Genomic DNA, 11922 nt, shown 5'->3' with positions numbered 1-11922 from the left:
TTTTTAGGCTACAACTTAGCTTAACCAAAAAATCGTCTCTGATTTGATTTCTTTCAACGTCATAAATCTCGCCTCGAGACGCTCGTAAAAAATATACCTTTGTCCTTAGGTATCTAAGCTCCAGGGCACTATCTGCAGCTGATTCGGTCACTTATTTCCATTTCAAGCATATTTTTTAGTATTTTAATCTCACTTAAAATTCGTGGCAACTTCACGAAAATATGGGATATTACATGTGTAATACTCCCAAGAGTCTAGAGAAGGGTAGTATATATCGAGGATAAGTAAGGAAGGAAACAACACCGCTGGATATCTTTTGGGATGAATGTAGGCAAGGAACTCCGGGGTTAAGCGTGCTTGAATTGGGGAAGCTCAGGGATGGGTGACCCCCTGGGAAGTTCTCGTAGGCCCATCAGGGTAAGTTGTTCCGATCCATCCTATCGCTCGATGCGGGATGTTACATCATGTGTGCTAAAAAACATGACTAAAATGTGTAAAAAACTTACCTAATGAACTTCTAGAATGTTATGGCTGATCACTTGTCTAGAATCCTAGGTATGGATGTCACCCAATCAGAACCACCAATGCATGACAGTTTCCCATATGAGCAACTCTTTCATGCAAATTTTGTTTCTAATCAAGTCTTTGTCCCTTGGTATGTTGACATTGCAAATTACTTAGCTGTAGTTGATTCCGACCATTGGACTAGATTAGACAAACAAAAGTTTTTTAGAAAAGTAAAGACTTACTTTTCGGATGAGCCATATCTATTCAAATACCGTGTTGACCAAATCCTTAGGAGATGCATTCTAAAGCATGAACAACACAGTGTGATCAACTTTTGTCACACTCTTGCTTACGGAGGCCATTTCTCCACAAGAAAAACCATTGCAAAAATTTTTCAAAGTGGATTTTATTGGCCAACATTGTTTAAGGATGTGAATCAATTTTGTTCTTCATGTGACCATTGTCAAAGATTAGGAAGTTTGACCAAGAGAAATATGATGCCTCTATAGCCCATCTGATAGAATTGAACTTATATGACACACACCAAGAGGGGGGGGGGGGTGAATTGGTATAATTAAAAAAAATTCTTTTGAGAAGCAAAGATACTTTCAAATGGTGAAAAGTAAATATGGAATTGTATCAATGAACATTCTAAGTCAGTAGAAACAGAAATGCAAAGGAGGCAAAAATAATGGAAAGCAGTGAAGACACGTATTTATAGTGGTTCAGCTTTCCAAGCTTAGTCCACTACCTTAGCTATCAACTAAGGATTTTAAAACCAGTCTTTACTCTCAAACCCCCTACTCAATACGAGCAGGTCCTCTAGTCCTTGACTAGGGAATTTACAACCTCCCAACTTAATGGGCCCTCTAGCTACCGCTAGGAAAAATACAGAGAATGAAATAGAGATTCTAAGAGTACAACTCTTAGTTACAAGTTCTCTCTTTAAATGTAAGATCGAGGCTTAAAAGTAATATAACAGTAAAATATCAAAGCCTCTTAAATGAAAAATACAGAGAGAAAAGTTAAAACTCGATGTAACAGTGAAGGCCCGATCATTTAAGATATTCAATATGTTTCAGCAGCCTTCAATGCGTCTTCAACCACCTATTTATAGTTGATGGTGAGTAAGTTGAATTTTTGGACCGTTATGGGTGGTTGGGCGAGCATTTAATGCGCCAAAAACTAGCCGTTATAAGTTTCTGTGAAACACATAGTTGACAGAAAAAATAGGTTAGTCGACTATTTTATCAAATAAAACTGAACATAGTCGACAGACAGAAAGGCATAGTCGACTATCTTATAACACAAAAATCCCATAGTCGACAGATCCTGTTACATAGTCGACTATTGTAAAAATGTGAAGAAATTTTTGAATTCTAAGAACAAAAATAGTCGACAGATGAAAAGCCATAGTCGACTATCCTTACTTGATAGTCGACAGATTAAGAAATAGTCGACAGATGCCTCACATAGTCGACAGATCCAACCAGCATAGTCGACTATCCTTATACATAGTCGACTATCCTTAACAGCATAGTCGACTATTCTAAGGCATAGTCAACAGAATAAAACACATAGTCGACTATCCTTTTGAAAATATAGAAAACTTTAACATATCCTTATTTTGATCTATTTGAAGGCAAGTTGAGATTATCAAAAGTTTATTTTGAAGACAAATCACTCTCAAAACTTAAACTTATAGCCATTTATCATTCATATAGATTTTCATATCTTGCTTCCAAACATATATACATAAAACTTCATTTTCTCATTCATATAATCCTCATAGTATAAATTGATTTTCATATAGTCATTTATCAAAACTATTTCATTACAAGAGTGAAAATATCAATCTCCCCCTTTTTGATGATGACAAAAAATAATTATGAAAATCAATTCAACAGCACATTTTATCTCCCCCTTTTTGTCAAAATCAAAAAAAAAATTATACTCCCCATTTTTGAATCACATTGAGGCTCCCCCTTGAACTAAGCTGCATATAGATAATTCAACTAAACCAATCAGCCCGATTGAAACATATATTAATAAGAGTGAAATGACAATATTAAGGCATTCATTCATAAAGTGATAGTTGAGTTCAACAAAACATATAACTAAAATAACATGAAAATCTGCCATACATAAAGCAAAAGTAACATGAAATGTATGATGAGGGCATCATCTAAACATCTGGAGAAATGGAAGAAGGAGAAGACTGGGTTGATGAAGGAGAAGCAACTGATGGAATGGATGGAGATGCAGAAGGTGGAGGAAACTGAGAGGAAAGCATCTGAATAAGCTGCCCCATCTGAGACGATAGATCTTCTTGCTGCTGATGAAGACTCTGTAGATCTATCCTAACTTCTTCTCTGAATTCTTACAGACTGGCTTCAACTCTAGAGATATCTAATTTGAGATCTGCCATTCCTTGAACCACTAGGTCTTCATGAGATGAAGATGGTCCTTCTGATCTTCTCTTCTTTCTAGGAGTTTCAGGTTTGTCAGCTTTAACCCATTCACCATCTTTATTTGCATAGCCAATTCTAATGGGTGTCTTGTCATTTATGTGTTGAGAGAGACTAAGATATACTTTTCTAGCACTGTCCATGTTCCCAACCAGACTATCCAGTAAAACACTGACTGCCATACCATAGGGAAGTGACCTAGTTTTGGTGGAAAATGAGTCTATCATCAGATTTATCATTAGTAAACACAGATTTGGCCTTCTCTTAGCCTTAATGCATTGGAGTAGCCATAAGTCAAGTCTTGTAACAAGAGAGAAGCTTCCATTTCTAGGGTAGATCATCTGACAACAAATAAGATGAAGAATCCTAGTGTTTAAGTCCATACTTGACGTGTCAGTGATTTTAGTTGTAAGAGAGTCATCTCCTATGACTTCTTTACTGGCCTGTACAAAGTCTTGAGTCCAAGAGGCATACTCTTCTCCTTCTAAAGGAATTTTAAACTGATCGTGGATTAATGTCAAAGTGATTTCCATATGAGAGTCCCCAATGTTGGTCTTAAACTTCTTATCCGACTTTCTTTTGTGATAGGTATTGTCAGCATTGGAATAAAAAGCCCTAACCGCATCTTCATATATGCATCTATGAATTGTTAGAAAATCCCACCAACCAAAGTCCTTAAACGTTTGAATGTATGGAAAACCAATGGAGTCTAGAAATGATAAATCCAAATATCGACCGACAAGGACTTCGCGGGACTCAAAATGAATGGAATACCTTTCTTGTTGACCCTTGACCGGCTGTCGAACCACTCCAGAATTAGAGATCTATGTATCTCTTCTCTAGTTTGCAGCAAAGTGCACCCTAGGTCATCTCACAAGGAGCCTCACTTCTCTCTACGAACAAGAAGAACCAATATAACCAACAGTTTGTTTGGGGGGGGGGGGTTGTTTTGACAGAAAACTAATTATCAAAACAGAAAGACAATGATGTTTGGAATGCAACCGGCTGCGTATTTGTCCCCTATGTGAAATCTTCCTCGTCCACTCTATAAACCTTAGCTTGTTAGATGTTTTAATCTCTGGATATCAAACTTAAAGCATCCCCAACAACCGTCCAAGGATTAGAATGATTGGAATAACAAAATGAGTATAGAAACCTCTTATAAACAAAATGCAACCATCCACTCTCTATTCAACCTATCCGGACCTATGCAAGAACAACCGTTCAAGCACATAACATCCATTTTCGAGATGTTATACCAACCGGTTATAACATTCTGTTCTCTCAAGCATTTAACAGAAAATGAAACCATGCAAATTCACACAAACCTGCCATGAACTCCATGCATTCACAAATCTGCTCAAACTAAACCAAATGGAAATGAACAAGATTAAAACAAACAAACCATGTTTTTGTAGCTCATCCGGGACTCAAATTCCATATGGATTCAAGATACACAACCGGTTACAAATGCTCTAGCCTATCATTACAGCAAGGAAAAACAAAGTGAAAACAAAAGATGAAGGAAACAGAAAAATGCTAACAACCAAAAACGGCCAGAATCCTCTCTCTTTTCCACTTCCCTCCTCTCTGAATATATGTGCTAAGAGGCCTCAAATACATGGCTAAGAAATGAAGGGCTAGGAAGGCTAGGGTTGGGCCTAGCCCAACAGAAAATAAGTGAGCCCAAAAACAGCAAAATTGAGCAGCCCAAGTCTGCTCCTTGAAAGTAAGCCCAAGCTCCTTTAGTTGAGCCACTTCTCTAGTCCATCCAACATTCCCTAAAGCCTGGATCCATATAAGTAAGATAGAAAATAGTGTAAGGATGATTTGAAGCATAATAAAATAGAAACAATGAAATATTAGCAAAAATTACTTCAAATGGCTTAATAAGACTGAGGTGAAATACCAAAATATGGTATAAATATGCATGCTATCAATTCCCCCATACTTAGATTTTTGCACTCCTGGGCAAAACACTAGACTCTATGACTCAAGAATAGAAATGTGGAAAAACACAAATCAGATGCAAGGTAGGTAAGTCTTCAAGAATTCATCATTCAAAGATCATCTTTCCTCTACTTCCAAGAAAACAAGTGATATGGCAATTCATTCAATAAGACAAATCAAAAGTAGAAGCCTCTAACAGGACAAGTGTATGCTCAAAAATCTCTCAAGAGGTGGTGGTGACTGTTTCGCTCAAATTCACCCAATCACAATTCCACTACCATAAGCTTGTTTATCTTCTCAATCTCCACTATCCATGTCACATGCATGCCACAAATCAAAAGGGCTTATTCAGGGTTGTAATGTGGGGAAGAAAGAAATGGAAAGACAACAATGAAGGAAAACATGCCTTAGGTTGAGAAAACATTTCATGCAACTCCAAGATCAAGAGATAGAATTTCCAAGCATTATGAAAAACATTGCATCTTTATTCGGTTGAGTGCGTTTTACGCTCTGTCTCAACTTTGCTTTTTTTTTTTGGGTAGAGATGAGTGCGTTTTACGCTCCTACTCACTCGCCATTCTATCCTTTTCTCTCTTTTTTTTTTTTTCTTTTTCATGGATGCCTTTGGCCTTATGACTTGCTTGATGAATTCAATCTCTCTCTCTAGAATGCACTTAATATTCCTCTTCCTCCTAAGGTTGGAAGGTCCAAAAAGGGTGTATGAAGATGAAGGGTAAAAATGATGGCTCTAAGTGGCAAGCGAAAGGGATTGATTGATTTTTTTTTTTTTTTGAATAACAAAATGGCTAAATGGGGACAAGAAAGAATGCCTTAATCATGTTTGAGTCATGCATGAACAAATATAGCCTCAACCAAGAATCAAAACAAGTTCTAGAGTGGAGATCATGATAGGCGAATGCACACACAAGAAAGACAATAGGCTCAAAATCCTCACGGCTGTAGACTACCCAATCAATCTATCAAATCAAACTCATTGCCAAGTCACTTGAAATCAAGGAAGATAAGATCGAAGTTCTAATCATGCTGGGTTCTTTTAGACTTAATTGCTTAACTTGCATTTCCACGCAAACAGACTCAACTAAACCCAAGGAAAAAGAAATATGAAAAGATAAAGAAAATGCTGCTAAAATAAGAATGCTGCCTCCCCCCACACTTAGACTTTACATTGCCCTCAATGTAAACATGAAATTCCAATCAAGAATAGGACAAGTAAATGTAAAATACTAGGGAGAGAGAAACAGCCTGATGTATCAAATGGAGGTGGCGTTGAGGAGATGCAGCTCCTCCACAATATGCTCCTGAAAGCTCTCGTAGAATGGCTTAAGCCGCTGCCCGTTCACTGTGAATTGCTTTGCATTGGACTCGTCCTTGATTGCAACTGCACCAAAGGGAAAAACATGAACATCTATGAAAGGACCAGTCCAACGAGAACGTAACTTACCGGGCATCAACTTGAGACGGGAATTGTATAGCAGAACTTTCTGGCCAACTTCGAATGTCTTCCTCACAATAAGCTTGTCATGCACAGCCTTGGTCTTCTCCTTGTAGATGCGGGAGTTCTCATATGCGTCCATCCTAATCTCCTCAAGCTCTTGAAGTTGGAGCTTTCTTTGGGACCCCGCTTGACTGATGTCCATATTGCATTGCTTCACCGCCCAATATGCCTTATGCTCCACTTCCACCGACAAGTGACACGCTTTTCCAAAAACCAACCTATAGGGGGACATGCCAATGGGGGTTTTGTAGGCAGTGCGGTAGGCCCATAGCGCATCTTCTAATCTCTGGCTCCAGTCTTTCCTATTGGGCTGGACAGTCTTCTCCAAAATCTGCTTGATCTCCCTATTTGAGACTTCAGCTTGCCCATTAGTTTGTGGATGATAAGGGGTCGCCACTTTGTGTATTACCCCATACTTACGAAGTAGGGTGTCCATCTTTCTATTGCAAAAGTGGGATCCTTGGTCGCTGATGATGGCCCTGGGCATGCCAAACCTGCAAAAGATGTGAGAACGAACAAAATCTGCAACCACAGAAGCATCATCAGTCCTAGTGGCTTTAGCTTCCACCCACTTAGAAACATAATCCACAGCTAACAGAATGTACACATAACCAAATGACACAGGAAATGGACCCATGAAGTCAATGCCCCAAACATCAAAGATTTCACAAAATAATAAGGGTTGTTGAGGCATTTCATTCCTACGTGATATAGTGCCTGTGTGTTGGCAACGTGTGCAATTCTTACAGAACTCATATGAATCCTTAAAGAGTGAAGGCCAATATAATCCAGAATCTAGGACTTTCCTAGCTGTACGTTGGGGACCAAAGTGACCACCACATGCAAGTGTGTGACAAAAATTTAAGACAGATGCAAACTCATGGTTAGGCACACATCTCCTGATGACCTGGTCACTACACATGCGCCACAGATAGGGATCATCCCACACATAATACCGAGCCTGACTCTTAAATTTATTTAGCTGTTCCTTCTTAAAATATGCAGGTAATTCAGAAGCAACTAAATAATTTACTAAATCAGCATACCAGGGCTCAACACCATGAATGTGGTATAATAACTCATCTGGGAAATCATCCCTGATAGGCTGGGAGTCCATGACTGTGGAATCTGAAGAAGGAGGGACCCTGCTCAAATGATCAGCTACTAGGTTCTCGGCCCCACTCTTATCTTTTATCTCAACATTGAACTCCTGAAGTAGGAGCATCCACCGTATCAACCTAGGTTTAGCATCGGGCTTCTTCAATAGGTATTTCAGGGCTGCATGGTCAGAAAACACGACAACATTAGAACCCAGAAGATAGGAGCGAAATTTATCTAAAGCAAACACAATAGCTAAAAGCTCCTTCTCAGTCGTGGTGTAGTTTGCTTGAGCAGCATCCAAGGTGCGCGAGGCATAGGCAATGACATGTGACTTCTTCTCCACACGTTGTGAAAGGACGGCACCCACTGCAAAGTTGGAGGCGTCGCACATAAGCTCGAAGGGCAACTCCCAGTCGGGTGGCTGTATGATGGGTGGAGAAATCAATCGACTCTTCAGTTCCTCGAATGCCCGCTTGCATTGCTCATCAAAGTGGAAGGTCACTTCTTTCTGGAGAAGGTGGGAAAGTGGAAGTGCAATCTTGCTGAAATCCTTGATGAACCTCCTGTAAAATCCTGCATGGCCAAGGAAAGAACGCACCTCCCTCACAGAGGTGGGGTAAGGCAATGAAGCAATAACATCAACCTTAGACCGATCCACTTCTATACCCTTCTTAGATAGAACATGCCCTAAAACAATTCCTTGTTCTACCATGAAATGACATTTTTCGAAATTTAAAACAAGGTTCTTTTCAATGCATCTCTCTAAGACTCTACCCAAGCTAGCCAAGCAATCATCAAAAGAAGTGCCATAAACTGAAAAATCATCCATGAACACTTCCATGCAATGCTCTATAAAATCTGAAAATATACTTACCATGCATCGCTGAAAGGTACCTGGAGCATTACATAGACCGAAAGGCATTCTTCTATAAGCGAATGTGCCAAAGGGGCAGGTGAAGGTGGTCTTCTCTTGATCCTCTGGGGCTATGCAAATCTGAAAGTATCCGAAAAAACCGTCAAGAAAATAATAGTGTGACTTACCAGCCAACCTCTCCAACATCTGATCAATGAATGGGAGGGGAAAATGATCCTTTCTGGTTGCTTGGTTCAGCTTTCTATAATCAATGCAGACTCTCCAACTGTTCTGCACTCTCATGGGGATAAGCTCATTCTGTTCATTTGGGACCACCGTGATGCCCGTCTTTTTTGGAACAACCTGCACGGGACTCACCCACTTGCTGTCAGAAATGGGGTAAATAATACCGGCTGCAAGTAATTTACTTACCTCCTGTTTTACCACATCAAGAATGGTTGGGTTAAGTCTTCTTTGAGGCTGCCTTGCTGGTTTTGCTCCTTCCTCCAATAAGATACGGTGCATGCAAATAGATGGGCTGATTCCAGTTATGTCCGCTAAAATCCACCCAATTGCTTTCCTATTCTTTTTCAGCACGTCCAGCAACTTTCTCTCTTGGTCAGGCTGCAAGTTATTTGCAATGATGACTGGCAGCTTCTCATCTTTCTCCAAGAATGCATACTTGAGGTGCTGAGGCAAGGGCTTGCACTGAATGGTGGGTGGCTGCTGCAAAGAGGGGGCTAACTTGTTTTGCTCTAACTCAATGGCAGCAAGGTTAGTAGAAACAATATCCTCTATAGGGAAACCATGAAGATCAGGATGTGCATGCTCATTTTCAACCTCAGAATGATGGTTATCTAGAAATGCAGCAATCTCATAACATGCATCACATGGATCACTCTCATTACTACAATCAGGACAGATGAAGGAATCTGGAAGGTCATGAATAGTGGGGAATGTATCAATCAAATCACAAGACTTAGTGCATGCTTCATCAACCAACAATTGAATCAAGTTAACTTGCAAAATGGAATGATCTTCAGAGGGACATTTCATGGCATCAAGTATGTTAAAATGAATGGTGCTACCAGCAAATTCCATGGAAAGTGTACCCTCATGCATGTTGATGATAGTCCTTGCAGTTTTTAAAAATGGTCTACCTAGGATGAGAGGTGCATGCTCATGTGTGTTATCATCTTCCATATTTAAAACATAAAAATCAGCAGGGAAGATGCAATCCTTAACCTCAACCAGGATATCCTCCAAGACTCCAGATGGGTAGGCTGTGCTTCTATTGGCTAGTTGGACAACCACTCCTGTTGGCTTCAAAGGACCACACTGCAATGAAGCATATATAGAGTTAGGCATGACATTAATGGATGCACCTAAATCTAGTAAAGCATTGCTAAATTGCATGTCTCCTATAGTACAAGGAATGGAAAACGTCCCTGGATCTTTGCACTTCCTTGGCATGGCAGGTTGTATGAGAGCTGAAACATTCCTCCCAAGGTTGACCTTCTCATTCCCCTTAAGCTTCCTCTTGTGAGTACACAAATCTTTGAGAAATTTTGCATACTTGGGGATCTGTCTGATGGCTTCAAGGAGGGGGATGTTGACTTCAACTTTCTGGAATGTTTCCAGAATCTCTTTATCCAATTCGGCCTCTGCTCTTTTCTTGTTTTGTGTTGCTCGATGTGGGAATGGTAGGGGTAGGATGTTGGAAGACTCTCCTTGTTCTTGATAGCTGGAGTTTGGCTGCTTGGCTTCTTGGACTGAGGAGGGTTGCTGCTCTTTGCTACCCTCTACATTCTGCTCCTTTACATTCTGCTCCATGTTTGATGATGGTGGAGGGGTTGGGATTATCACTTCTTTCCCACTTCGAAGCATGATGGCACTAACATTACCCCTTGGATTGGCAACTGGTTGTGAAGGGAGCTGCCCTGAACCTTGACTCCTTAACTCATTGATGTTTGTGGCTAGCTGGACTATTTGGGTCTCCAAATTTTGAATTGTGGTTTCTGTTTTCTGTTGGAATTGGAGTGTGTTGGCTGCTAGTTGCTTGACAAGGTCATCCAAGCTAGGTTCTGACTTGGGTAATGGTGGTGCTTGCTGCATGGCTTGGTTCTGCCTTGGTGGTGGAGCATGGTTGCTTGAAATTGAAGGATGGAACCTCTGCTGAAATGGTTGATTCTGGTATGGCTGCTGCTGGTGCACATGTTGATTGGAAGGGCCGCCATATCTGAGGTTCGGATGGTCTCTCCAACCTGGATTGTAGGTGGTTGAGTATGGATCATACTTGTGTTGTGGCTGCTGCTGGAAAGGTGGATTGTGCTACTGGAATGGTCTACCAGGGAAGATGCCAGCAACAGATTCATTATTTTCTTGCAACTGTGGGCATTGGTCTGTTGTATGGGATGGCAAGGAGCAAATGCCACAAAGCTGCTGCTGGGGTTGCTTTCTCTCTAATGCTAACTGCCTGACCATGGAAGCTAATTCCTCAAGCTTGTTTTCCATCCTCTGCTGGTCCATAGTGGCAGCCACATTGACTTCATTGATGGCTTTTGTAGGGGTGTTAATTCTGGTGCCAAATTGCTGGGCATTTTGTGCCATCTTTGATATCAGCTCTTGTGCAGCTGCTGGGGTCTTCTCTGCCAAGGCTCCTCCACTTGCAGCATCTACCAAGTACCTGTCCATGGGGATTAGACCTTCATAGAAATATTGAACTAGGAGTTGGTCACTTATCTGATGGTGAGGACAGCTGGAACACAACTTCTTGAACCTCTCCCAGTACTCATGAAGAGTCTCACCACTTATCTGCCTTATACCACAAATTTCCTTCCTTATTGATGCTGTTCTGGAGGCTGGAAAGAATTTTTCCAGGAAGATCCTTTTCAATCCATCCCAGCTGGTAATAGCAGCTGGTGGCAGGTAATACAACCAATCCTTGGCTGATCCATCAAGTGAGAATGGAAAGGCTCTTAGCTTGATTTGCTCTTCATCTACTCCTTGTGGCCGCATGGTTGAGCAAACAACATGAAATTCTTTTAGATGCTTGTGCGGATCCTCTCCTGTAAGACCATGAAACTTGGGCAACAAATGGATCAGTCCAGATTTGAGTTCAAAGTTAGCATCCAACTGTGGGTATTGAATACATAGGGGCTGGTAATGCACATCAGGTGCAACCAGCTCTCTAATGGTTCTACCATCCAAATGACCATGATTACCATTATTTCCATTACCATTATTGCCATTGCCATTACCATTATTTCCATTGCCATTACCATTACCATTATTTTCCATATTGATGAATTTTGGAATAGGTCCGGATGAAGTATTAGACACACTATTAGGGTCAATCCTATCCCGAGACTTAAGCTCTCTAGCTTGCCTTCTAAGAGTGTTCTCTAATTCAAGATCCAAGTTAAGTAATGTTTTCTTAGATGACCTGGTCATGCACTAGAGATCAGCACAAAAACAGCACACAAAATGGCCTATGCATACCAAGAACTCAAAAAGTAAAAAAAACA

General features: G+C 40.5%; 1 non-coding gene across 1 annotated transcript; it reads left to right on the top strand.

Moving 5' to 3' along the window:
- Positions 1-11135: 11135 nt before the first annotated feature.
- On the top strand, positions 11136-11240 carry LOC127787777 (small nucleolar RNA R71). The gene has a single exon (XR_008020238.1). It is a non-coding gene; the product is annotated as a small nucleolar RNA R71 (small nucleolar RNA).
- Positions 11241-11922: the final 682 nt, after the last annotated feature.

The sequence above is a fragment of the Diospyros lotus genome, chromosome 12 (genome assembly GCF_014633365.1).
Source record: "Diospyros lotus cultivar Yz01 chromosome 12, ASM1463336v1, whole genome shotgun sequence".
NCBI classification, from domain to species: Eukaryota; Viridiplantae; Streptophyta; class Magnoliopsida; order Ericales; family Ebenaceae; genus Diospyros; species Diospyros lotus.
The sequence above is the reverse complement of the archived record's forward strand: the minus strand, read 5'-3'. Positions and strand labels throughout refer to the sequence as shown.